Source organism: Manacus candei, unplaced genomic scaffold, assembly GCF_025592945.1.
Source record: "Manacus candei isolate 608988 ecotype Guabito, Panama unplaced genomic scaffold, ASM2559294v1 h1tg000081l, whole genome shotgun sequence".
Taxonomy (NCBI): domain Eukaryota; kingdom Metazoa; phylum Chordata; class Aves; order Passeriformes; family Pipridae; genus Manacus; species Manacus candei.
Genome location: NW_026138129.1, coordinates 3,383,990 through 3,409,559, shown reverse-complemented (window position 1 = coordinate 3,409,559; position 25,570 = coordinate 3,383,990). Strand labels below are relative to the sequence as shown.

The window sequence follows — 25,570 nt, the reverse complement described above, 5'->3', positions numbered from 1 at the left end:
AAGGAGCAACAACAGCCAGGGACTGTGTAGTCACCTTCAACAGGCTACCCTGCGTTGAGAGGAGAGCAAACTTTCCTGATGCATATGAGTAAAGGCTGAGAATGCATATTTTGTACTTCTACCCACATATTTTCAGAAAGAAAACCCCCAAAACAACCAAACAAGAAAAAACACCCCAAGCCAAATAAAAAAATGACAAAATGCAGCAACAGTTGCAGGTTTGACAAGCATTTTGGAAAGGTTTGTGAAGTTGGAAGAATGACATCATACCAAGCTAATATGCACGTGAGAGAGCCAAAATCCCCACTGGAAGAACTGTGGAAAAAACACAAAGTGCAGGGGAAATACACAGTAAATATGGCATCTGACAAGTGCAGCTGCTGCCACTGTAGGTATCCTGCACACAACGGTACTACTGAACATAGTGTTTGATAGCTGTCTACCTCAGGATTTGGAGAGAGATGCTGACTTTATGCAGCTTCCACAGTAATTGCTGGGAGATGTAATTGTTCAGCAATGCTGGAAAAAACCCCAGTAGGCTATAGATGGGTCTAAATACATTGACTGCATGATCTTTTCTGGACCTTGCCTTGTCAAAGAATAGACTGAAACCCAAAGTTAAGTGAAGTGTATGTTTGCATTCCTCATCCCTGTTATCACACCCACAATTGCTCTTTCAATTTCCATGCCTTGCCCAATTGTGCTGCACTTTCCCATTGTTCTTGGAAGACTGGTGGTGAACAAGCCAGGCTTGTTGCTGCCTTGCTGCCCTCCTACCCTGCTCCTGCAGCAGCTGAGAGCAGGATGGACACTGCTCAGATGTCTCTGACCAGGGGCCATGAGGTGCTTAGGCTGGCAGCTGTATGGTGTGGAAAGGAGGATCCAAGACATTTACTTACCTCTGAAGTTGGCTTCTGATGAGACTGAAAGCAAAGGCTGTGGAGCACACTTGATGTCTGCTAGCAGAGATTGCTGTTTCCAGGGACTGATAGGGATCCCGCCTAGGCCCCTGGTACAGATAATCCCCAAGATGTATTTACATCCCTGTAAATTTCCAAAGTCTTAGCAACCCACTATTGGGAATACCTGCAAGTGTATGTTTGATCACTGGGAGACCCCACAAGAAAACAGAAGGGGTAGAAGCCAAAACACTGAAATCAGATTCTGGAGGTGCAACTATATCTTTGAAGTACTCACTCTACTGCCATAGAGCAAGGAGGAAAATCTCAGTAAGAGACACTTGAACCTTTTAAGAATCATCTCTTGGCAATAATGACTTCTCATGCATATTTATGTACAGCACTTAACTTTATAATGGCCACTTGAAAGACATTTAATTCTTTTTTTTGCCTAGGAATGAAGCTGTGTGGAGTGTGGCAAAAATATTCCAAGGCCCAAATATTAAACTACAGAGATGGTCCTGGTATTTCCTGCATGCCAGCCAAAACTACGTCCTGGGAGTATACTGTTTAAGAATTCATGTACTTGATTAAATGAGTATGTGTTTGCAAGCATATATACATACCCATAAGAGTTAGTAAAATCAGGTAGTTGGTACAGGGCTTCAATCAGGCTTTCCTGGAAGAATTTCAGACAGGTTCTAGGGCTTGGTTTGGTTTGTAAAACCTTTTTGTTGGACAAAACTTAATGTTATTCATTATGCACTGAAAGCAAAATCATATGACTACCATTTCCTAAGTAACATAATTATCTTATTGATTCTTATGGGGCAAAACACTACTTTTATTGTTAATTAATACTGCCAAATCTGGTTATGCAATTTTGGGATATAGGAAGTCCAGTTTAATGTGTATTTAGGGGGAAAAGTCTAAAAATAAATGCCTTAATTTTTTTTTCCCTTTCAGAATGTGAGTATAGATATTGTCTTGTGTGATCTCTGTTCATAACACTACAGAAATACAACCTATTATCACTTTTCATCAAGGAAAAAGAAGTATAGATATGAAACACAAAATGACCTGTGAAAAACATATTTAATAAACTTTAAGTAGCTGAACAGAAATGCACAAGGCAAAAGAAATGTAACGCTGCTGTTATGGAACCAAAGCTATTTTATGGAAAATTAAAAGAATATTTACATAATTTCAAGGGCTTATACTTTCTTTCTTATTTTAAGTGGAAATGTATTAGGAAATTCTTATGCAGAGGGCATATAAATAGTATCTTGTCTGTCCCACGGAAAAGATAGTAAGGAATATTCATTACATACTAGGACATATAACGACTTCGTGATTCTTTCAGTTCTCAGCCAGTGCTCTAATGAAATTCAAACCTGCTACATCTGCCATACTACACTGTTAATTAGTTTTCTATTTATTTAGCAGATCTAGAAGTGGAAAGCAATCTATTGCCTGTGAATTGTTTGACTTCTATGCTAAGTAGGCTACATTCCAATCCTCTGATGTTGAAACTAGCATGAATCCAACTTTCATCTCATTGCCATGTCAAATTAGCACCCAGCAGTTTCTACATACAAAGACTTTTTTTCCCCTTTCATTTGTAAAAGACCAACAGTTCTTGGAAGTCAAGAAACAGAAGCAGGGCAAATTTTCTGCAATATCTCTCCATCCCCCTTACTTGCTACAGTGGATTAAATATAGAAAGCATGGAGGCTGCGGTTTGTTTATATTGAAAAAGGAACATTATTTTAAGCAGACCATGCTCATTATTTAAAACAAAAAATATTGATGCTTATTCTTCAGTAGTTTGAATAAAATACTACCAAGCCTAAGAGAAACCCAGAATGACTTGGCAAAGTTGTGAGATGACTTTTGCACATGCTTTGCCATTTTCTATTTCTGTCTGAATTCTGTAATATATTGCAGCATCCAAACACAACATTGTGTATGTGACTTACTCCTGTCTTGCAGTGTCAACAGAGTCACTGGATTGTGAAAATATAAAACAAAGCCAGATGAAATTAGAAAATAAATTGGCTAGAAATGAAGACTTTAATCCTATTGTACTGCATTGTAGGAGCTACAGTGTGGTGGGAGGTGTGAAAATACAAACGTACACCCAGATTTTGGAGTTTGCCTTGAACTTTGATTTTGTTCTAAAATCTAGATACAGGCTTTGAATGTGCCTTTTGGATTAGGCTAGTCCTAAACAAGACATTACTGTACAATGAATAAGCAAAATGCTGTAACGCATTTTAGCAAAGAAATGACAAAACTGATCTCCTACAGTGCTGTTATTTGTGGAGCATTCTTGATAAAATTCTTATAATAGTCAAGGTGTTGGTTTTGAGTAATACACGATGTAAATCAGAGAAATACAATATATAGCACAGGACAGCAACATACAAAAGCAAGGTCCAAGAGCACACTGGTGGTAGTGTTCACAAAAGAATAGCTCCTTTCAAGAGAGAGGAAATAAATCTCTTTTACGAGACCAAATGAAATTTTTGGAAAAAAGGTTTTTGAATTTCAAGTCTGAAACAGAAATAGTGAACTTTGATTTAAGTACTGGTTGAAAACCAGTCTATGTGAGTTTAATTTTATTGTGTTAATTGATTAGATGGCTTGAGATTTATAGAGGAAAAGCTTTTTAAAAATAAAGATGGGATACTTAAGAAAGTTCAAAACCATGACTAGAGTTAGACAATAGGAATAGAAAGGAGAAGATACCTGAAGAAAGCAGCATGGATAAGAAAGGGAAAAGTGTGCCAAGTTTTGAACTGCAGGAACTTGATCTCCACTCAGAATAGAAAATCCAGAAAGAGTAAAGACTAGTCAACCCAGCTCCTTTAATGATTTAAATTCATGGCTGTCTATCTTTCTGCTATCTGGAGGAATGGCTTTTTTTTTTTTTTCCAGTGATAAATATTTTCTTGACTTTCCTATTATTTTTTGAGCATGTTCCTTTCTTTCACCTTTAGGGAAAGCAACCTAAAAAACTGGTAATTCTAAGCCTGGGGGGAAAAAGTAGCACAACATAGTGATATATTTAACGGACTCAGCAGTGACAAGAATTCCCTAGTGCTTCCAGGAAGCCTCCGTTCTTAAGGCTCAGTGTTTCATCACGATAGAAAAAAGGAAACAAACTGAATGAGTCAGAGTAATTTTCCTAAATTTTTTTAAGTTGTTTTCCTGGGTTTCTGGCATATTCAAAAAGTCTGAACAGTGCTCCTTTACAAAGCCTGCCATTAAGTAAATGTTGCATATTTAATCGTTGGGTTTGAAGTTTTGATAGTCAGGAAAAGGAAAGAATACAAACCAGGATTTATTCATCTTTTCCAGTGTTCATAGAGCTGAATGAACTAAAAAAGGCAGCTGAGGTTGGAGGCAGAAATCTGAAGGCTAGAATTCTGCTAATGAAGCTCCGTGATTTATAAGCACATCTTCTGATGACTAGGAATAAATCCACGAGTTTCAGGAGCCTTAAATATACCTGGTCTGCAGTTTTTCCAAATGGATAGATTATCTGCATAAACATATGAAAAAGTTGCCAGATAGACTTCTGCTTATTATGAACTGTTCATAATCTTCCTGTAAGTTGCCAGAACCGAATCTTAGCCACAACTCCTCTTGTTTCTGCCCAGCTGGGAAAATTTGGCTTTATTATGTCTGTCCCTGAGTTCTTGTTGTGCGTGATACAGTACATCCTCTCTTACTGGTTGCTTCTGCCCCAGGTCAGAGGGGGCAGAGAACACATGCTGCAAACAAAGCTGCTGCAGCGCTTCTCTTTTTGATCAAGTTACACACTTGTGTCTTATCTTCTGCAGTAGCATAAGAAAAGGAGTTTAGACAAACTCCCATATGCAACCAACAGATGCTTGTGAGCATGGATGTTGCATAAACAACGAATGATAACTTATAAAATCTTAAAACTTGCAGAAAGAATTCAGAATTTTAGCAAATTTCTGTCTTGTCTAGCTGATCATTTTGATTTGTTACAGAAAAAAAGCCAGCTGTGCATAAACTCCATCTGTTCTTATGGAGTAAGTGTATGTGGCTGGGGGGGATATTTGAGCAATGTTATTGGAAAACCAGAGAAACCAAATATGGGATCAGGATTCCATTTGATGCACAGAGGAGGCTGCAATAATTAGCAATTCAACTTTTTGCAGAAATATTGGCAGAAGAAATTTTAAGTGTAATGTATGCCTTGAAAGACATTTTCCAAGTTATTTAAATTATTCCTCCATTTTACAGTGCTGTATAATCTGTTCATACAAACTACACCTCTAACTCTTGCTTATGTAGATACTGCACTGAAATCCTTCTCTCAGTATTCAGTAGAGCAAGATACAGACTTTACTGAATAGTGGCATGAAAGGCAGAGGGTGAAGGTGCAGTTTCATAATGTGACTGACATAACTCAGATTAATTGTTCTTCTGGTCTGTGATACAAAGACACAGTACTTTTGTAACAAGATTTAACTGAGAAACACCCAAAGTACAAGTCAAGACAGCAAAATGTAATTTTAATTTTAGAAAAAATAAAAAGGGCTTCTTGGAAGGATAACATGAGGTATATGTTTCTCTTAATTTGTACTCCTTACTTCTCTGTTACCTATACTTTGTAGGAAAGGTAGCTGGAATAAGATGTGGACTTAAATTTTCTGTGTGCAAAGACACAGCAGCCAGCAAATTGTATTACTGTAACAGGCAGAAACAGCCACCCCAGAAACCTCTACATTTCTTTGGGTCTGATGCAATTTTACAGAGCTGCAAAACAACTCTGGTGAAATCATGTTTATGCCTGGAGATCCAAATGGATCGAGGAGACAGCAAAGAGAAAATGGGGGAGGAAAGGAAACATTGAGCTCTACTTTCCACAAAATAAAGCCTCTGGAAATAAGACGGTGCCAAAATCTCAGCATTTGTTATGTGCTTAAAAGGTCCCTTATAGTTAGGTAAGAAAGATCCTTGTCCCGACAAGCTTACAGGCTAATTGAAACCTTTGTGTGTCTGCACAACACAGCAAAATGGAAAGTGGAAATACTGTAACATTGGTTGTGTCAAAATACACATTTCAAGAGTATCAGCTATGAGAAAAGCATGGATATTACTGCAGGACAAGGGGACGTGGCACACGGAAGCCAACCAAACTAGCACAGATCAGGGAGAGCGGCACTACAAGACAAGTCTGGATAATTAGGCAGGAAAGAAATGATGCCAAAAGCTTAGAAAGTCAGGAGTTGTGAGACAGATGGAAAGAGATGTAGCAGAACAACAAAGTGAGTAGACTTAATTGTTTGAATTACATGTTTGAAGTTGGAGTAGCAGGTGAAAGGAATAAGGAGGATGTACCCACCTGAGAGACTTTAAAGGCATCACCTGGAACTCAGAGGTAGGAAGAGGGTGAGAAGTTGAATTGTGAAGAAGTAGTAAATTAGATCTAAGGAAAGCTAAGGATGATGTATATCTGTTTTGGAGGTAAGCATGGAAGATTAGGGTAAGTGGAAAAAAGGAACTTTAACATGAGATGTGTATTATGGGGACAGAAAAAGGAACAGAAGTATTGGAAAAGAGAGGAAATATGTCCCTTGTAGGTGGGAAAACAGAGAACACTAGATCTAGTAGATTGTCTATGCAATATAATAAGAAAAGCAGTAGCAGAGGGTAGAGAGTTACCATTGCTCTTAGTGACATAATCTATATGCAGTACCCAAACTCAAAGAGTTTATTTACAGAATGCTAGTAATGGAAGCACAGATAAAACAATTCAGATGGAAAGTCATAGAACTTTCCTACTCAGTAAAACAGAGGCAAAAGAGGGAGAAAGTTTCAGTGATGTGTATCACAGTAGGGTCTAACACCAAAAAAAGTAACTTTTAAAGAAAAAGTGGGTTAACACTTCAGGGAGGAACAGTGCCCTGGCCCTCCAGACATTGTGTTCTGTGCACTGTATTCAGTGAATGAATGCATTCTTAAAATGTCCGTAGTTACAAACTTTATTTTCCACAGCACATGCCGTCATGCCTCTGGCACTCTGTTTATCACCTCCTTACTGTGACTGCTCTGTCCCGTTCACGACAAGTATTCTTCGACACCACCCTCTGAATTCCTCTTGGGTTCATTTTGTTCTTTGCTCCAATTCTTTGCATTTTTCTACTTTCATGTTACATTTTTTCTGCTGCTGAGGTTGAAAGGCACTAAAGCTGTATGCTAAATCCTTTCCTTCTCTCTATAGCTTCTGATCCCTATAGGCACTGCTGAACATTTGCCTTCTTGCTTCAGAGAAGGCGTTCTTCTGCAGGTGACCTGGCACCCACAGCATTAGTTTGCTCCTTTCTTTCTGTTCACTGTTTGCAGTTCACTCTCCTTTTCCTTAAGTGCATCACAGATTCCAATAAATATTTGAGTTTTTCTGGTAGTGAATAGAAAAAGGCCTACTTCCCATCTGCTGAGACTGAGGCTTTCTCTGAGAAAGGTTAAAGTCATCTCAGTGCTTTTTAAGTTCTGGAAAACCTAACCATGTTGGGGTGGTGGCGGGGGGGGGATGCAGAAGAAGCCTCTGTATGTTCTCATCCTCAGGAACATCTTCTTTGCATGTTCCTTTTTTCATTTACTTTTGAAAAAACAAGGTTTCCAATAACAGTGCCTTTACCCTCCCCCCCCCCCCCCCCAAGATTTATGAAGGATAGAGACCAGGAGTGAGAAGTACCTGAGTTAGAGCCTTTTCCTTTCCCTGCCTCCCTTCATCAAAGGCCTCATAATGCATTGCCTACTTCAGCATTCCAGTGGATTGAAGGGAAATATCGACATAGTCCAGCACCACATGCAAATTATTTAAAAGAGATTACCTAAGAAGACATCATGCAGTATCCACCTTCTTTCACTGAGTATACTGTGACAGCCTGGGTGGGCAGTTCCACTGACTTTAATGCAGCAAAACCATTGCTGAAATGCACGTTTTTCTTTGATGTGGTATAATCAGTAATATAGGAATATAAAAAAAATTTCAGTTATCTTCTTTGGTAATACATTTGCATGTCACAGTTAATATCTGCATGGTTTTTAACTTTTTAAAAAGTGTCTTATGCTTTTGATGTCTCTTAAGGTAGTCTTAAGTATTTCTTCATGTCATGAAGAAATACAAAATGCAGAGTTTAAGACTCAGTTTATTTGTAGTTAATGATATTGTGAAGTTTTCTGGTGTTCTATGATTTGTACTGCTGCTTATTCTGTGGTCTTTTAAATATCTGTTTAAATATCTGATATTAAAAACAATAATGCAGAAGAAATATTTGCCATTTTTATTGTACATATCAGACACAATTTTAAAACCTTCCAAATACAGTCTTTGAAATTAAAAATGCTGTTTTATTTATTTATTTATTTTTAAGAAAAGCCTCTTTCAAAGGTATGTTGTAATTTTAATAATTCTAATGGAAAATTAGGGATGAAGTGCTGGCTGAATCACTGAATTAAGTTATCCATCGATGTCAGGTGGGCTTGAATCTTCTGTCTAGTTTAAAAAGCAGTATTACCTGGTTTCATGAACTGACTGCAGTATAAATCCACTGCTGAATTTATGCTCACATATTCTTACTCTGAATTACAAAAACCTGAACAAAAGTAATTGTTTGCTTCACATCCCATGACAGCAGAATAACTGAGGCCATTCACTTTCACACAGGAAAAACTGTGCCCACCAATACTCAGGTAACCATTGTGACAAAATCAAGTCATATCAGTACAGATGCAGGTGAGTGTTCTCACAGGTTGCACTCACGTAGGAATGCTCATTCTCCTCTTCCTTACTGGCAAGAAAATAGTTCTAGAGTAAAGAGATCTCCTTGTTCTGCAGCCCTGGGCTTCTTCACAGAACAGTCATGGCATGATGTGAGATTTAAGAATCCTGTCACTACTTTATTTCACACCTTTATTTCACTGGCTTCAGACACAAACCCTCTCCTCAGCCCTCTCCTGTCCCTGGAGACACATTGGGTCCTCATTTCTTCCTGCAGATCTTTCTTTGTGACAGTTTTTTCTTCTGTTGTCACCTCTGAAATACAACCAGCAAGCTACCATTCAACACAAATCAAACGCTCCAAGTCTGAATTGGAACAGAAACCTTTACAAGAAGAGATATTGGAGTTCTTGGCAGTTTTAAGCAAATTGCAAAAGCTTTTCTGTAGTGTAAATGGCCAAAAGGGAGTGAAAGTGCTTCTCTGAATGGACACAGAAGACTTTGCTTGAAATTGCTAAGAACATGCATGGTTAAGCTGAACTCGGTGCTGTTACCAGATAGCTGCACAAGACAGAGATCCCATTTCTGACCTCGCAGGTTCTGTTTCATGCAAAGGTAAGAACAAATAGACAAAAAAACAATTCAGATGGGGAGGTCTGTCCTTAAATTTATTTTCTGATTCACTGCGAAAACCTAAAGCATCCAACACATTCTGTTGCTTATGTAGCCTTCTGTGAATGAAGATACCAACTCAGAAACTGTTTCTCAAGGCCCAAACCCAATTCTTCTCAAAACGAAGTCTTTATGGCATTTGACTGAAGCTAAATAAAACTGAATTTCAGATTTTTTAAAAAAAGGATGGTCTGCTAATTGGTGTTGAGTTTTAAATGTTTAAGCTTGTTTATTTCTCACGCTTCCTTGAATGACGTTTCAGAAACATTCCTGTATTTCAGTACATTAAATCTCACTTATCAAAAACGAACCATTTATTGATATCCTCAGAGATGTGTGTGTCTAACTAAGGTTGTGTTTTATATTTTATATTAAATGTTTCCTGCAATCTGACTTTAATCAGATCTGAAGGGCCTTAATAAGTGTTTGGCTCAATCACCTTTTTTTTCCTCCTTTCCCTGGACCAAGGGAGGAGGAGGTACTGTATCAGTTTGCAAAGTCACATCATTTACTATCACTTGAGGAAACTCTGCCATGCACTGTAGTATTTATTTAATACATTTGTCCCTAGAAATGTTGGCAGCTAGTACTAAATGCACATTTTTGACAGAGCTAGTAAATCCAGAAGTCTGGAGTTTTGGAGATTATCATTTCAAAGTATGATTAGACAGCTACTTTGCTTATTTCATGGCTATTTCACCCATTTTTACTTGGAACTATGATTACTAGAGGAACAGAAGAAATATTTAGTTTTCTGAATTCCTGGTTTTAAAATTTCCAATTTACTAAGTTGGTTTTCTTTGTTTTGTATTGTGCAAGGTCCCTCTTTGTGCAGTTACTGTTATCCTTGGCTGTTTTCTTTACTACATTTGTTTCATGCACAGCTACCAGTGTTAGAAGAAAATTCACTCTCAAGTATGGAGGCATTAAAACACCTGTCCCATGCTTGGGTTCTATTTTACTTCTGCTGTCCCTCATTTCTGCAGCAACTTCATCTTTCTTAAGCAGTTTTTTTCTGCTATAATTTAAATGATATGGTATGTAACCTGATCTTAAAAGATAATATAAAAGATTATCAAGAAAAGACTAATTACCTTTGTTTTCTTTGTTAAACACTGTCAGTTTTGAGTGAAATGTCATATATGCCTATGTGGAAACATATCCAGGTATTTGGAGGAGTCATTCATAATGCAAGAATAAGCTTATTTAATTAGCTAGAACATTTCTTTCAAATAGCTGTGTATTAGATTGTTATCTTAATTCTGCTGGCAGAGGAATGCAGTAATGAAGAACTCTTCCATAGTATATTTAAAAAATATATACACACATCTACTGTATATTAGTATATTTACAGATTCACTTGTGAGGGGAGCTAAGATTTCTTTTATCAGACTTTTCTAAATTTTGGAAATCTTTTTGTTGCTACTCTAATTAATGTAGTATGGAATAACTTCAAATTAAAGCTATGTTCTGACTGTAATAGATTTTTTACCCATAACAGAGAGAGATTATTTCTACCAGTGATACCATAATCCCAACAGATGTAGCAGATAAGAAGAGGAAGAAAGGAAAAACAGTTATTCCCCACTAATGGGGCACTTAATGATAGAACAGTCCCATGCTCTGATCAAACTCATGGGTATTACATGTGCACTGAGAAATTCAACAGTGCAAGGAAATGCATCCTAGTGTCAGTGCTGCTCAGGTGTCAGAAGAGCCCCTGGACAGTTTTCCCTCAAGGTCAACTAGCACTTTCCCAAAGACTTGTGGGCACCGTTTGACAGGTTACCATGCTGTAACCTCATAAAACCTTAACAGTATGAACATGGCCAGCCCACGGTGATCAGCGTTATGGTTGCAGCTCAGTCCTGGTTCTGTTTGATCAACTTTTTAGCGGAGATGCAGACAAAAACCCGTATCAGAAGCTGACATTAAATTCAGATTTCTTTTGTCTCATTTCAGTGTCTTTCTAGATCATTACTCTTATCTAGGTGACATTATTCTTAAAAATCACTCTAGTAAACTGTTTAAAGAACAAAACAAACCCTTTTACCTTCTTCAGACAAATATCACAAAATGTTAATTGATCAGTTTCCAGCTTTCACGATTTCTTTCTTTTGACAAATGAAAAAATCAAAAGATATTTGATTCAGTAATAGACTTTTAGAATGCTCCCAAATTTTACGCAATTAATACTCGACTTATGCGTGTTGATATTTGGTCGCATTACGCATTACACTTAACGGGAACAAATTCCATCCACACAGTTTAGGAACACTAGGTGATCTTTAGGATGAAATGATTCTTGAGGCTTCTGTAAGCTTCCTCCACTGATTTAATTCCTGATATCCAACAGTTCTTAAAACCAAAATTCTCACGCTTCTATAAAGAAAATACTTGAAAATCAAATTAGCAACATTATTGCTTAAAAAAATGTCAAGAAATGGAATGGAGGCAAATTATGATGTTTGGAAACAGGGAATATTTATTCTTGGAATAACTGTACAGGCTTCATATCAGTTTATTCTGTGTTCTTCAAATAGGTGTGCAAGTTTTACTTGTATCATCTTTTGCCTTTCAAATAATCACTCTGTATCCATAAAGTGTGCAGATTCTGCTGGCAAAAGCAACAGGTAAGAAAACAGCTATCAAAGAGAACCTATTCTTCTGCCCTTCCACCTTTACATGGAGAAAATCAAATAGGAGAAAGCATGGTAAGAAAAATACTGTTCTTGGAGAGTAAAACTCTTCCAAATCCACCTTCCTCCTTCCTAGGTCAGCACTGTTGCTATTGGAAGCTGTTTGCCTGAAGAACGACAGCTAACCTCTTGATGATTTGTGAAGAAATCTGAAGCTGATTTGTGTCAGAGGGAGGAATGGTGTTCTGTTTTACTCTACCAGCATCTTACAGCCTTTCTGTTATGACACTCGAAGAAGTTCTGTACCCAAGGTAATAAATCTTTGTGTCTGGAGGTAGGCTCAGGTTCCTTCATCAATTAATTAATGATGGTTAGGCATCTGAAGGATATTCCTGGACATTAAACTGGCAGAGGAGTCTTAATAGAACTATGCTTATGAATCTGAACTAGGAGTTTGAACATTGCTTCTGTATAAGAAGAAAAAAGCCAGCATCACCCATAACAACTTAAAAAAATTTGTAGGCCTGCTCTGTCAATATTTTCAGAGATGATGAACAAAATTGCTTCCCCCCCCTAATGTTAGAGGGGAATGTCTTGAGAAATTTGTCTTAGGACATCTCATTTTGGTAATTGCGGCTTCAGCCCCTTGTACCTTTCTGTCTGCTAAGAGCTCTTAGTTCTATCTATCAGCAGAAATTGAGACATCTCTGAGTGCAGGAGACAGAGAATTTTCAAGTTTTACACCTAAATCAGTTGTTCAGGCACCAAAAAACAAATACTGTAAGCACATACATCAAACTCCCCCCAAAAAACCAAGCCCTTCAGATTCCCTTTCAGTTCAGTGCCATCCGTGGAGATACACCTCCCATCTGTGAGATGACTGTTAAATGGAAACAGCTAGACTTCTCAGAGCTTAGGCAGGTGGCGGATTCCATTTAGAATGCTGTGATTCATCTGTAGGAAATTTCTTTTTGGGAAGAAAAAAAGGGCAAATTTATGCAGGATGCCACTTGGAAAGATACAAGCCTCAAGATGAAGTGGACTCATGAAAGTACTTTCTTGAAAACACATGGTTGCACCCCACTGCCTTCAGACATAATGTGATAACACTTCAGAATCAGCCTTAGGAAAAAGGAAGATTGCTCATTTTTAGTGTTCACCACAAAGGTTGAGTGCTGAGAGAACTTACCTGCAATTTCTAGTGGTGTGTGGGTTTTGTGTTTGGTGGTTTCCAGTTGTTTGGTTTTTTTTTTTTTTTTTAAATACTTCCATATCTTGTGATTTCTGTATTTGAGCAAATTGAATGGAAAAATGGTAGAAATGTGAGTACAAACAACCAAAGGGGAATTTCTATTGCTGGAAATCTCAACCTGTTTGGTAATCCTGACAGCACTGTGATTTGATCCTTACAATCAGTTCCATGCCTTTTCTTCTTTTTGTTGTTTTCCCCACAGGAATTAGGATTTTGCCCAGGGACCTAAAGTCTGAATCCACTGTGGGATTCTCTCATCTGGAGAGTAAGGAATATGCTCGTACCCTTAGCTGTTTTTGAAACAAAACTTCATAAGGCAGATCACTAGGTAGGCTCATGGTCTAGCGTTTAAGAATCCACTGAAAGCATCAGTGTTTTATTTGTGCGTTTTCATTGTCTGGAAGCAGGACTTTCTGGCTCCTCCCTTTACACATGAACCTCTGAGCCTGGAGAAGCAGGCTTGTCCTTAACACCAGCATGCTGGACTTAGATGCAGATGACAGGGACACGCCTACCTTGGGCTCATCTTTGTACATTCTTGTATTTTCCTGTGCCATTTCCTTTTGGGAAAAGTACAGATAATTGCTTTCCTTATCATTAATATGGCACTCCTGTGGGCTATAAGCTCTTTGGCTTTGGGAACTTTGAATTTATTTATTCATTATTATCAGCATCATAATAATTTTTGGGGGGTGGGGGCTGTACTTATTTGGTATTATAAAATAAAGCCTTCTACAGGACTCTTGTCCTGTAGAACATGCCTGTTCCCTGATTTAGGCCTATAGTTCATCCACCTTTCTTATCCCCCCAAAAAACTACTTTCAAGGACCTTGGCTGGTGCGCTATTTTTTTCCTCCATTTGGGAGTGTTAATAGCTTAAAGGGAGCCCCAAAGCCCCCTGCTCAAGCCAAGGAGTCTCTCAACTTTGTTTTTCCCTTACTGTCCTCCATATAAAAGCTGTCCTGTGCCTGTCTCTACCCCCGCATCTTCCTTCTTCAAAGTGTATTCATCTCCCTGATGCTTTTTCCTCCAACATTTATTAACTTGATGCATTTTCTTCATTTTCCTATTAATGCATTGTGTGCTATACATATATATAAGGAAGTCATGCATCCCCCACCTGCAAATCCACCCACAGAAAGAAAAGAGGCATTTCACTGTACAGATGCGCAAATCTGTTTCGCTAAGATACTACATAAGTGCTTCAATTTGCCCAGGATGAACAAATCCAAGTAAGTTTGAAATCTCCCCAGTTAAGAGACAGAACTGAGATTTTTTTGTTCATATTAAGGAGCTTAAGTACTTAAGTAATATCTAAAACTGTATCTGTGGTCACAACTGGCTATGTAGGGGGGAAAAGACAAGGCAAGAGGGAGAAGATTTAGACTAAAGGATGAAAGATTAAACAAAAGTGATGCGATTTCAGTTGTTTAATACTAATTTGTTATTAGGTCGTATACCTCTTTACTGTTTTGGGATCTGCTAAACCAAATTTTTTCACTTAACTCTTGAATATCACAGGCAAAGTCATTGAAAACAGCAAAATCTGCATTTTAAGATCATAAACAATAACTTTAGAATAAATGAAATATACATGGCTTTATTGGATTTAATTACACATGAAACTGAATATCTTGAAAACAAAGTACAATAAAAAGATGAAAATATTAGGACAATGTTTTAGTAACTTCAGATAGGCATATTATAAACATGAAAAACTGAGCCTAGACAGTTAAATACTATTGCACTTGAAGAGCTAGTATTTTGCAATTGCTTCAGTAGGTTTTAAATTATAGCACAAAAGCACATTTTAAAATCTCATGTTCCTGAATGTGAAAGAATTTACTGTCCCACTTGTGTGAGCTGTGGCCCTGTTTGGCATTGCTGTGTGTGTTTTGGAGAATAAAAAGGGGTAGAAGGAAGGCAGAGATGATTAGAAGTCGAACAGTTGACTCTTCTTGACAACGCAGTATTAAAAGAATTAAAATACCCGTATTTCAGTACTAGTATTTTAATGCCATATAGTCTTCCATCTAAGAAAGGCATATTCCTTAAGTTAGTTTTGAACTAACAATTTTGAAAATAAATATTCTAGTATATCCAGCTATAATCTCAGTATATTCCATTTAGCTTTGAAAAAAAAGACAGTTTAGTTTACAGAAGAACCTTTAGTCTCACAAAAACTAACTCTCCTGGATAAATGTATTGAAGTTGGCAAAATCATGGTAAAACCAGCGTCACTGAGTTATCTGACTTGTCTCATTAAAGCATACCTAACTGCACCTTTTATCATATCAGAAAATACTACCATGTTTATTACTACCGATGTTAAACTACACAGGACCAAAGCTTTGCCTTTTCTTCATTACTGAAAACACAAATCCAGTTAAGACTTTTTAGACAAGCTTTCATTTTTCAATTAACAAGTTCTATTTCAAATTTATTCAGAGCTGAAACAAGAGTTTCATTTACAACTGAGGAAAGCAAAGATGAAACTTTGTTCTTTCTTTTGTGCTCAGTCATACAATTTATTTTTCTCCTGGCAATGGATTTTAAATCTCTTTGCCTTTTTTTTTTTATGGGAACTGTTTTAGTAAGCGCCGACATTAGAGCTGACAACGCTTTGTGTGGTTTTTTTTTCCTTTTGCCTGGTTTCTGTGTCTGTGTGTGCAGGCATGCATTCATTAACGTAATTCCTCAACGTTCAACAAGAGTGCATCATAAACCAGAGGAAAAAAGCCTCATAAATATTTAGATCCTCCACCTACCTTCCAAAACTAAAGTGAAAAAGAGTATTTAGTGTGGACTTGGTTTGAGTTAATCTGCATATGAACTGAAAGGGGGTACAAAAGGATGAAAAGGTGGTGGAAACGAGCATACAAACCCCATAGTCTCCAGAGGGCCATTCATCTTGTTCTTGTCAATACAATCTCAGTCTCAGTGCTTGGCTGTGCTCTGCGCATGACCCAACAGACTGGCTTTGCAAAGGATGTGCGTGCTTTCTTCCTAGTTTTGTTCTATGGTGTAATTTTTTGAAAGGAGAAGAAAAATACTTCATGTTTGGGAAGCTGGAGGAATTTTTCTACCTGTTTGTCACCCACACACTGACATACAGACTTAAAACAATAACATAAAAGGACAACTGGGTTATATGGAAAGCAATTTTAGGTAATTTGACAATTAATGAGTGATAATGAGATCACAATGTACAGATACAAACCCGTACAATTTGGACCAAACGTTGTATATGTTTACATATAATACTCCATTTCTAACAAACAACACTGTCAAAAATTACAGATAAAACCCCAGAACACCAGTAAAATTTAGGATTTAATGGATTTGCACAATTGAACAGAGTCACAGAATTGTTCAGGATTCTGCAAAGTTTTTTATTTTAATTTTTAAAAAATGAGGGAATGTGTAATACACTCAACAAATATTTTATTTTATGATCTGAGATCAAATTAATTTTGAAGGATTACATCACACTACCTACATACAATGACTCCTGATCTACAACTACTATGTTTAGGTGTTCTTTTTATGCCAAAAGGGCATAAAGGCCACTAAAGTCTGTAATAAGACACAACTAATGATTTCACACATAACAAAACTCTTGATCAAAAGCAGACAAAAGAGCAACTTTTGGTTTTTGTAAAAACAAAGTTAGAATGAAATACATGTAACTCACTGAATTCATTGAACTCCAATCAATCAGATTAACTACAGCAAAATTATATAAATAGTACATGCAAAATGGTCATTTTAGTCACGTAATATTCGCTTATCTTACTACCTTGTTAACCTTCTATTATGTACTCATGATAACAGAAAAGTCCAAGTATATTATTTTCAAATTAATCTCTATTTCAATCTCTTCCTTAAATGAACTCAGCTGAAGTGGGTTTTTGGTTTTTGTTACCAGACCTCCCCAAAACCCTGAGAGTGACCACATCAATGTAACAACAGGTACAAGCATGAGCATGCAAGCTGCTCTGACTCCCCCACTAATCACCCAGTGTCACTCTAACACAAAGGACTCCACCTACACTGACAAACTTCTCATGAAGTACCAAGATATATCTGTAGCCAGAGGGATAATTAATTTTTCTACTAACCTGTAAGATAGGTGAATACAAACTTCAGAATGGGACAAAAGATCAATTACGCCTCTAGTAATGAAAATCAGATGGATAGCTATAAATAGACTGCCTCGAAGGAAAACCAAGGAAGGAGTGTATATTTTAATTGACTTGCTAAGGGGAAGACCACCCTCTGGCATGAAAATTGGCCATCTAATTGGCTATGTCATGACTCCTCAAAAGCAAGGAGAAACATTCTAGAGATGGGGAAATGCTTTAAGTCAAGCAGTGCCTCACCTCCACCTCTAACAGAGAAATGTTTTGCCAGCTTCCTAAATAACAGAGACTTTACAGACCTTTCTAGGGTGGGTAGAAGGAAGGCTGTGTAATTACTTAACAACTGTTTTCATGCTTTCTTTTATCAAAATATTACAACAAAAAGTCATAGTATCTTTTTTACTGCCTTGCCTCAAATACTGTTTTCTGTATAGTTCCCGCCACAACCTGTTGTTTTTTGAGCATACTGCCAGACCAGACTAAATATTCATTTTTTAATACATATCCAAACAGTAGTGTTATGCAAATTGGATAGTGTATTGGATAGTATACCCTCTGGGAAACTGATTTGTGCATTTCTCTGCTCTGCTGACAGGGTAACAGTTCTTTAGTTGTATCAGGATTTGGGGTGTGTAGAGAGGGTGTGTGCTAAAACCAGAGACAATTTCATACCTGTTTTGTTCAAACAAAAACCTGTAATCAATGTAAGTGTAATAACTTTTCTTTAACAGTTTGACAAGTTATGTAAATACCTAAAAGATGAAGAAAACTGCTCATGAAACTTTCATATATATATTTTTAAACAAATACAATACCCTAAGAGATAACACTAACATTTCAGTAATCACTTTTATTTATTAATTATACAATAACTGCCTATTAGAGAAGCATCCTTAAAAACTCTACAAGTTATGAGAAAAGCTGTGATATGTACATGGAAACTTCTCATGTTCTAAATGAAGAGGAATATCTGGACTCATGTGAACTGGATCTGTACAGAAGTCATTTGAATCTACAGGAAATGCATTGTTTCCCTTCCCTGTATTTCAGTCACAATCTGGGACACAAAACATTTCAAACTAAGAATAATAACAAAAATTGTGAGACTTTGAGAGATGGCCAGCACTGTAAAGCATAATTTCCAGACACTTCAAATTTAGCTGCAGTGATTTTTGCATGTATTTCGCCTCTATACTGTAGTGAACTTTTCAGCTTATTCCCTTGCCTCCCTGCTCTGTGGTCTGGCCAACACAATGACTTGATGAATGTAAAATATTAACACACCAAGCCAAAAGCTTGGGAATGACTGCATTACCTCCAACAAGTAATTTAGTTCTTGTCAAAATCCTGAACTCAAGCTGTTGCTCAGACTATTCTGAGAGCAAAAGTGGTAAATAGAAAACGATTCTGCATGCAGCCGATGGATCAACAGTTTGCAGTGGCCACTCCAGACATCCAAAAGGTGTAAAAAACATCTGCAAACTATGGCTTTAAAGTGACCTTCTGGAGATTCAAGTGGAGTACAAGTGAATCCTATCTTTTATTGTGCTTATAAACTTGTAACAATTACTTACTCTGATCAAGCAATGAACTCATTTTAAACAGTAATCAGATCCAGTATCAGCTATATAAAATTACATGATCTTGTATTAAATAACTGTAGCACAAAATGAGTCACATCTCCTAGATAAGCAAACAACCCAGAAACATTAATCTTTTGGCTTTGAGCCCAAGAGTTGTGTTTTACTGATTGTTAAGACTTGTCCTTTGAACTCTGGTGACAAATAGGGACTTAATATGCACCAGCCTACAAATTCTGACAAAGATGGCATGAGATTTGGGATGCTTCCTGTTTCTACAAGGAAATTCTGAATTTATCCAAGTGCTTAAGCAATAAGTCTGTGCACTCTTGCCCTTCATTCAAGCAACTTGAGGTACTTGACTACAAAGTGTTTCATAGCTTCTGATGAGTAGAAAACTGTGAAGTAGGTTCTGGGGCATATCATAACTCAAATATGTGTGGCTACTACATTCCAGGAAAAGTCTCTCACACTCAACAGAAAGACTGTGGGTAGGAGGAAAAAATGGGAGACATCAAGTAATTCACAATCAAAACAAACTTTAGGCTTCCTAAAGTGCAAAAGAAACTGAACACTGCTGCTTCCTTTTAGAGAGAAGGCACAAATAGCAACGGACAGATAAAGAACAGAGCAAGCTTCTGAGCATACTACAGCATGGAAACACAATGGTCTTTGCATGGGTAAACAACAACCACTATAGCACTGCTCTGTCCTTTGCTTTGGATGAACACTGTTCAGCAACTCTGTTTCAATCTCCAGAAGCTATAAGCATTCATATTGCTTAGTCCCTTTCTTTTCTCACAGCTTTGTAGCTCCAGGTACTTCTATTTACCATTAAACACATAAAAAAGGGTTTATATTTAATAATAACTTGGAAAATAGAAAGTATTTTGAGCAGGGAAAAAAAAGACTTTTAGTAAAAAATAAGATTCGGAACTTTTCAGACCGATTAATTACACTGTCTTAGAAGGCCCGCCAATACAAATATTTCTTGCTCATTACTGCAAAGTTTAAGAAAATGCTAAAGTTTTCTTATAATTTGTCTAGATGTTTTCCGTCCAGTTAAATATAAGCTCCTTGTGTAAGAACTGCTGCTCTTTGAATACTGAACGTTAAGAAGAACACGCAACACATCACTAGCAATCCCACAGTGTAAGTCAATATACATATACATTCACATTTCACATGTTAAAAAGGAAAAGTTGAATTAATACTTGAATTGCATTATAAGTTCTATTTGGTTTTAGTGGTAATTGAGAAGAATGTTTATTTTAAATCTATTTACAAAGTTAAGACTGAAAATATTTATATTTCACAGTAACCAACATACTGTGGTATTTTAGCAAAAGAGGGTGTACCCGAGAAACAGAACTTAGCTGTTTCTTTACATGTCAGCTCTTTGCCACTGTGGTTGCCAAAATAAATCTGCAAATTTCCCTGATATGAACTTTTTATTATTTTTTTAATCCTATAGTAAAAGTGAAAACATTTCTCACTATGATTACAAGTAAAATACTTCTGATTATGTATCTTACACAAAAGTATGTCTTTCAACATTATATTTTTAGTTACATATAGCAAATTTTAAAAAGCTGCTTAGGGCACTACTGTAGGCATCTAGTTCAAAACAGATAGAAGGTAAAAAACCAAGTATGTCTGAAATAATGGCCAAGATCTCTCAATATTCCTTATTTCCAAATAATAAAAATATTGCAGTCTTTTAACTTGAATGGATGTTAGCTGGACTCCCAATGACAGATATCATATTTAGCAGTGGTCAATTCAGTGTCTCCACAGATTTAGGCAGCACTTACAGTAATACACACTCACCGCTATTCCCACTTTGCAATGTGTGGCACAGATTGGCTCATATTTTGCTTCCAAAAGTGACAGGCCAGAAGCCATCTGAAATTCCCCATTATGCGAGCACAGCTATACCACTAAGGTAGTAGTTTTGTGACTGCTGAGATGGAAAGAGTCGTATCTAGCACACTAACTGAAGCTATAGGACTGTGCATGGGATTAGAACCACTGGAAATGTGCATGGTGTATTTCGAGAGATTACTTTGCCTCTTATTGACCGAGGCAGAGCATCGATTACTCATAATCCAACAGTAAAATGCACTAAAACAATGCAAGTGTTCATAAATTATAAGGTGTAGGAATGTTTATGAGTTTAGAGGTAAAACACACCTTCAAAATACAGGATTCAAATATGTTCTGTAAATAGTTTTTCCCCCCGGCTTTTAAAATTTAAGTGCTGTTATGAAGGAGATGATAAAATGGGTAAATTTTATGTTTACAATGCACTACCTCAATTTAGTTTTCTCTCTGTAACTGCTGGTATTTTTTTTTCTATGCCTTGTCAGATTGCTTTTCTTTCCCTCCTTCTCACTGTTTTCTGCCTTTCTCAGCAATACCGTAATAAAACTGGCATACATGAGACTTCATTTTCATCTCCTACTGAAGAATGTGAAAAGTAGCCAATTTAAACTTTGTTTTCAACGCAGAGATTTCTCAAGAGTACAGCAGAACAACCACCCTCTCTAGACAGACACACCTTTTCTTGTTGCTAGAATGCTATCTTTTCTGGAGAAAAGCCTACATAGTACTTAAAGAAATTGCATGTACAGCCATTGCATATCCATGGAAATAATCTACTTAAAAATACAATCTACTAGGCAATCATTCTATGGTAATCTGGAAAGTAGATGTAATCTAATATATATTGATTTACATCTTTCTTGTGCATACCGATGACTGTTTGGCAGATAGGTAAAGTGGAGCCCAAAACAGAGATACCCACGCCTTCCCTAACTACACAGAGTTACATAAAATACTTAATATTATAGGAAGCAGAATTTAGGCCTCTCCATTCTGTCTATGTAACACTATCCCACAACAGTAACATAAGGTATATGAAATAATACCTTACCAAGAAAACTGCCAGGTACAAGATTTAGGTCAAAGGTGGAAAAATACTCCTTTTATTTTACTTAGCATTGTCTTTTCTTCCCAGCTTAATGACCGCATAATTAATACACAACCACAGGAACAGTGAGACTGCAGCAATTCCTACTCTTGTATAAGTGGGTGAATCACAAAGGTATCTCTTTTTCTGCCTTCTTTATTCCAACATGAGGAATAGCCAGTTCTACCAGGAGTGATACTGTGGGTTACTACACCCTTCTTCACAGTTGTACAGCTTGATGTAATTTAAGTATAAAAGATACAAATCTGAATCCTTCCAGACTCAGGTGTGCTTAAAACCTGTATCTTCTACTTCTTCAGCAATGACTTAACATCACTAGTGGACAAATTTAGGCATTATCTCTTCCAGGATTACACAGAACACCTAGAAATGTCCCTTTTTAGACTATGAACACATCATCTGCTTATTACTTTGAATGACATGCTACTATAGCTTCTGTTTGAAAAGTTACCTGTTGGTTTGGCTTAATGTCAAGAGAAATATGTTTTTCATTGTCAGACACTGCACAGAATTTCAATCTAATTGGTTCTCAAGATTTTTAGTCTGGCTCTAGACCTCATTCTGTTACTGAATTAAGCACCTTGCTTAAAAGATAAATGAATTTCAAATGTTCATCCGGTATTGGGCATGTTTGACTACTGCATTACAGTTACAGTAGCTACAACCTTGTACACCATGAACGAGTCAATAACGAATCACACACACAGTGTGGGTTTGTTTTTCAAGTGACTGTAATGGTTAAGTGAAGAACTGTTTCTTTCCCTAAAGAAGGGTAATATAGCACAGTGGTATCTTCCTAATACAGACAGCACTGCAGAAGGGTGACAACATCCAACAGTATATGCCTATGATTTGGTCAACGGAGATGCTGGAAGTAATAGCCAACACTTTTGAATGAGTATGCTTCCCAGGAGTCATTAGCCTTCAGATCTCCCATTTCCCAAGGTGTTATCAGCTATGAACATTATAGCAGTAATTGAATTTGCTTTTTATGATCATTGCAGACCTTTACTGTAATATATAGAGGCTGCTGCTCACATTATCATAATTTTTCTAACTTTGAGATTAGATTAATGCAATGAAACTTCACCTTAAAAGAGAAACTGTTGGAGAATACTACAGGCTACGTGATACAAGAAAGGCCACCTAGATGAAAACACAAGAGTTAAAGATAGGGACTTCTGCTTGTGTCTAGACTGAAGTTAAGACCTTGAGTACTTACCTAAAGAACTCTTCAAGACCACAGGACCCGATTATCTAGACTAATCAACTTCTCTCTTTCTGCCCCCTCCCCTTCCCCTTGACATCAAGACCACACAACCTCTCACCCATACTCACAGAACCTGTTTACCCAGTCCTGCGTCATGTCCTCCCCCCTGCCTTCTTTCCCCATGGGAACACAGGAAAATTAAGACAGTGTAAGAGTATTTCTAGTGCCTCTGTAGATCAGGCTGTAGTCATGCCAGTCTTGATGGGAGCTATACCTTCTCACAGCTCTTTAACCAGAACTAATTCTACTTTCATCTCCTTGGAACTCTTAAAACACCCTTTCCTAGGATGTGGAAGTGTGGGAAGGTAAAGGCAGAAAGAAGAACATAAGGTATGCTGAGAGGGGTTTTTAGGTAGCTTTTTTGGTTTTACTGTGTTTTTGATAAAGAAAGATATCGTGCTGATTTGCTTATTTAAAACTAATGCTGAATGATCTGCATTTTATTAAAACACTCAGCTTTTCCACAGGCTTTTCTCTAAAGATTTAAATTCAGTCTTGAAGTATTTACAGAAAAAATAAAGGATATGAATTTTTTCTGTCATTTAGGCCTAATTAAATGGGCAGCTTTATCATATAGCTTTGTCTCAATTTCTGTACTGTTCTAAGAAAATAATTCAGATTAACATATAGCAAACTAGGGCTTGAATTTTGCATTGCGCTGCACGAGTGATTCCTCAACTGCTGGTGTGCACCATTTCATTCTCCAGTAAATAAGCACAAAATAACATACGATAAGCTCTACAGTTCCTATTAGTAGGTAAGACAACTGATAGTTACTGCACAACAATTTGTGCTGGTATTTCTTACCTTGCTCCTATTCAAGCACTGGAAACACTTGATGTGCTGGAAGCAATAATGAAGTGGTGTGGGAACAGCTGCACCAAATCTGCTGAAAAAAAGGTCTCCATATGCTCTTTTTACTGTGAGAATCATCAGTCCAGAACAATTATTCTAACATCATCGACATTTATCTAATTTTAGGATGAAAGCTTGCTGTTCCACGGATGCCCTTAATCAAATGGAAGGATTTGACAGCATGTTTTCTCAGGGTTAAAAAGAGCCTTCACTCACTGCTTAAAAATCAGTGAGTAAAGGGCTACAAAAATGCATCATCATCCAGACTGGTCTACAAGAAGCAAAAGGATGGCAATTCTCTTAAGCATGTAAAGTTGTATTTTATCTTTTCACAATCCTAAAACAAGGCTAGAAAAGAGCAAACATAATCATGTTACTAAACAGGAACTGCAATGTTTTGTCATCCACAGCCATACTGCGGTGTGCTGTGGGCATGCTACTGATGAACTAAGAACCTATATTTTAAAAAATGGTTTGTAACATTGCTACTTTTTGATAACAAAGATAATGTTTTCTGACTGACTATATAATTTTTTTCAATGATGGAAGCAATAAAATTGACTTACCTTACATAAGCCATTAAGTTTTACTTAATGTAAACAAACCCCTGAAATGAAATAAAAATTCTCATGTCCAAATAATGAGCTCTGCCTGTTTAAAGGGGAAATATACTATAAACACTAGATGGAATGCAATAATCCAAGGCATTTTTACTATTACGAGAACTATGCTTTCTCTACATTTTTGTCAATGCGCATCTTTCAGGAAAAGCAGTTAACCCTGCTTGACATTACCCAGTGACACTGTGCACCTGTCAACATGACGTGTCTGTTTCTTTTTAGTTTTGGGAGCATTGGTTCATTGCGATTAATCTATCATCAAATACCGTACAGTATGTATTGAAACACATTTGAATTTTTCACAGAACTTCAAGCAACAGCCCCAGCCCTATTAAAAAAGACTGTCTTCAGCGAGCTATATGAAGAATGCAGCGATTTTTATCTAGCTTTGTGACAAACGCTCTACCAAGCTATCGAAAACTACATCAAAGCTTCCTGATGATCTCTTAAGTAATAAAAACCAAGTAACAACACCGAGTAGCTGCGTGGGGAAGGAGGAATACGTACAAGCAACCGCGCCGCGCTGCTTTGCCCATGCAGCTGCAGTGGATGGAGCACATTAACTTTGGTCCTGGCTGCCGGACACCGCCGCTCCTAGCACGTCTCCCATACACACCCGCCAAACAAGACACGGCCGATGCCCAAACGCGGCGCTGCCCTACGAGCAGAAAGGGCTCCAAGCGGCCCCGCCGACGTGGCCCGGGCGGGCAGGAGCGTGACGGGCCCCGCGGGCTGGCCCGGCCGGAGTGGCCGCTGCGCGGTGCCCGCAGGGGGGCCGTGCGGGACAGGGGCCGTGCGGGACAAGGGCCGTGCGTGCGGCCGCGCCGCCGCCGCCTGCACGGACAGACCCCGACTCGCTCCACGCATCTAGGGAGAACGGCTTC

The 25,570-nt window shown here is 37.6% G+C and overlaps 1 long non-coding RNA gene across 2 annotated transcripts; it reads right to left on the bottom strand.

Annotated features, from left to right (window-relative positions):
* Positions 1-1,266: 1,266 nt before the first annotated feature.
* Positions 1,267-24,215, bottom strand: LOC127481701 (uncharacterized). 2 transcript variants are annotated; one of them, XR_007908293.1, is made up of 3 exons: positions 24,019-24,215; positions 11,390-18,426; positions 1,267-8,979 (listed from the first exon to the last, which is right to left on the bottom strand). It is a non-coding gene; the product is annotated as an uncharacterized LOC127481701 (long non-coding RNA). The 2 variants fall into 2 exon arrangements; XR_007908292.1 differs by having other exon boundaries at positions 1,267-11,446; positions 11,574-18,426.
* Positions 24,216-25,570: the final 1,355 nt, after the last annotated feature.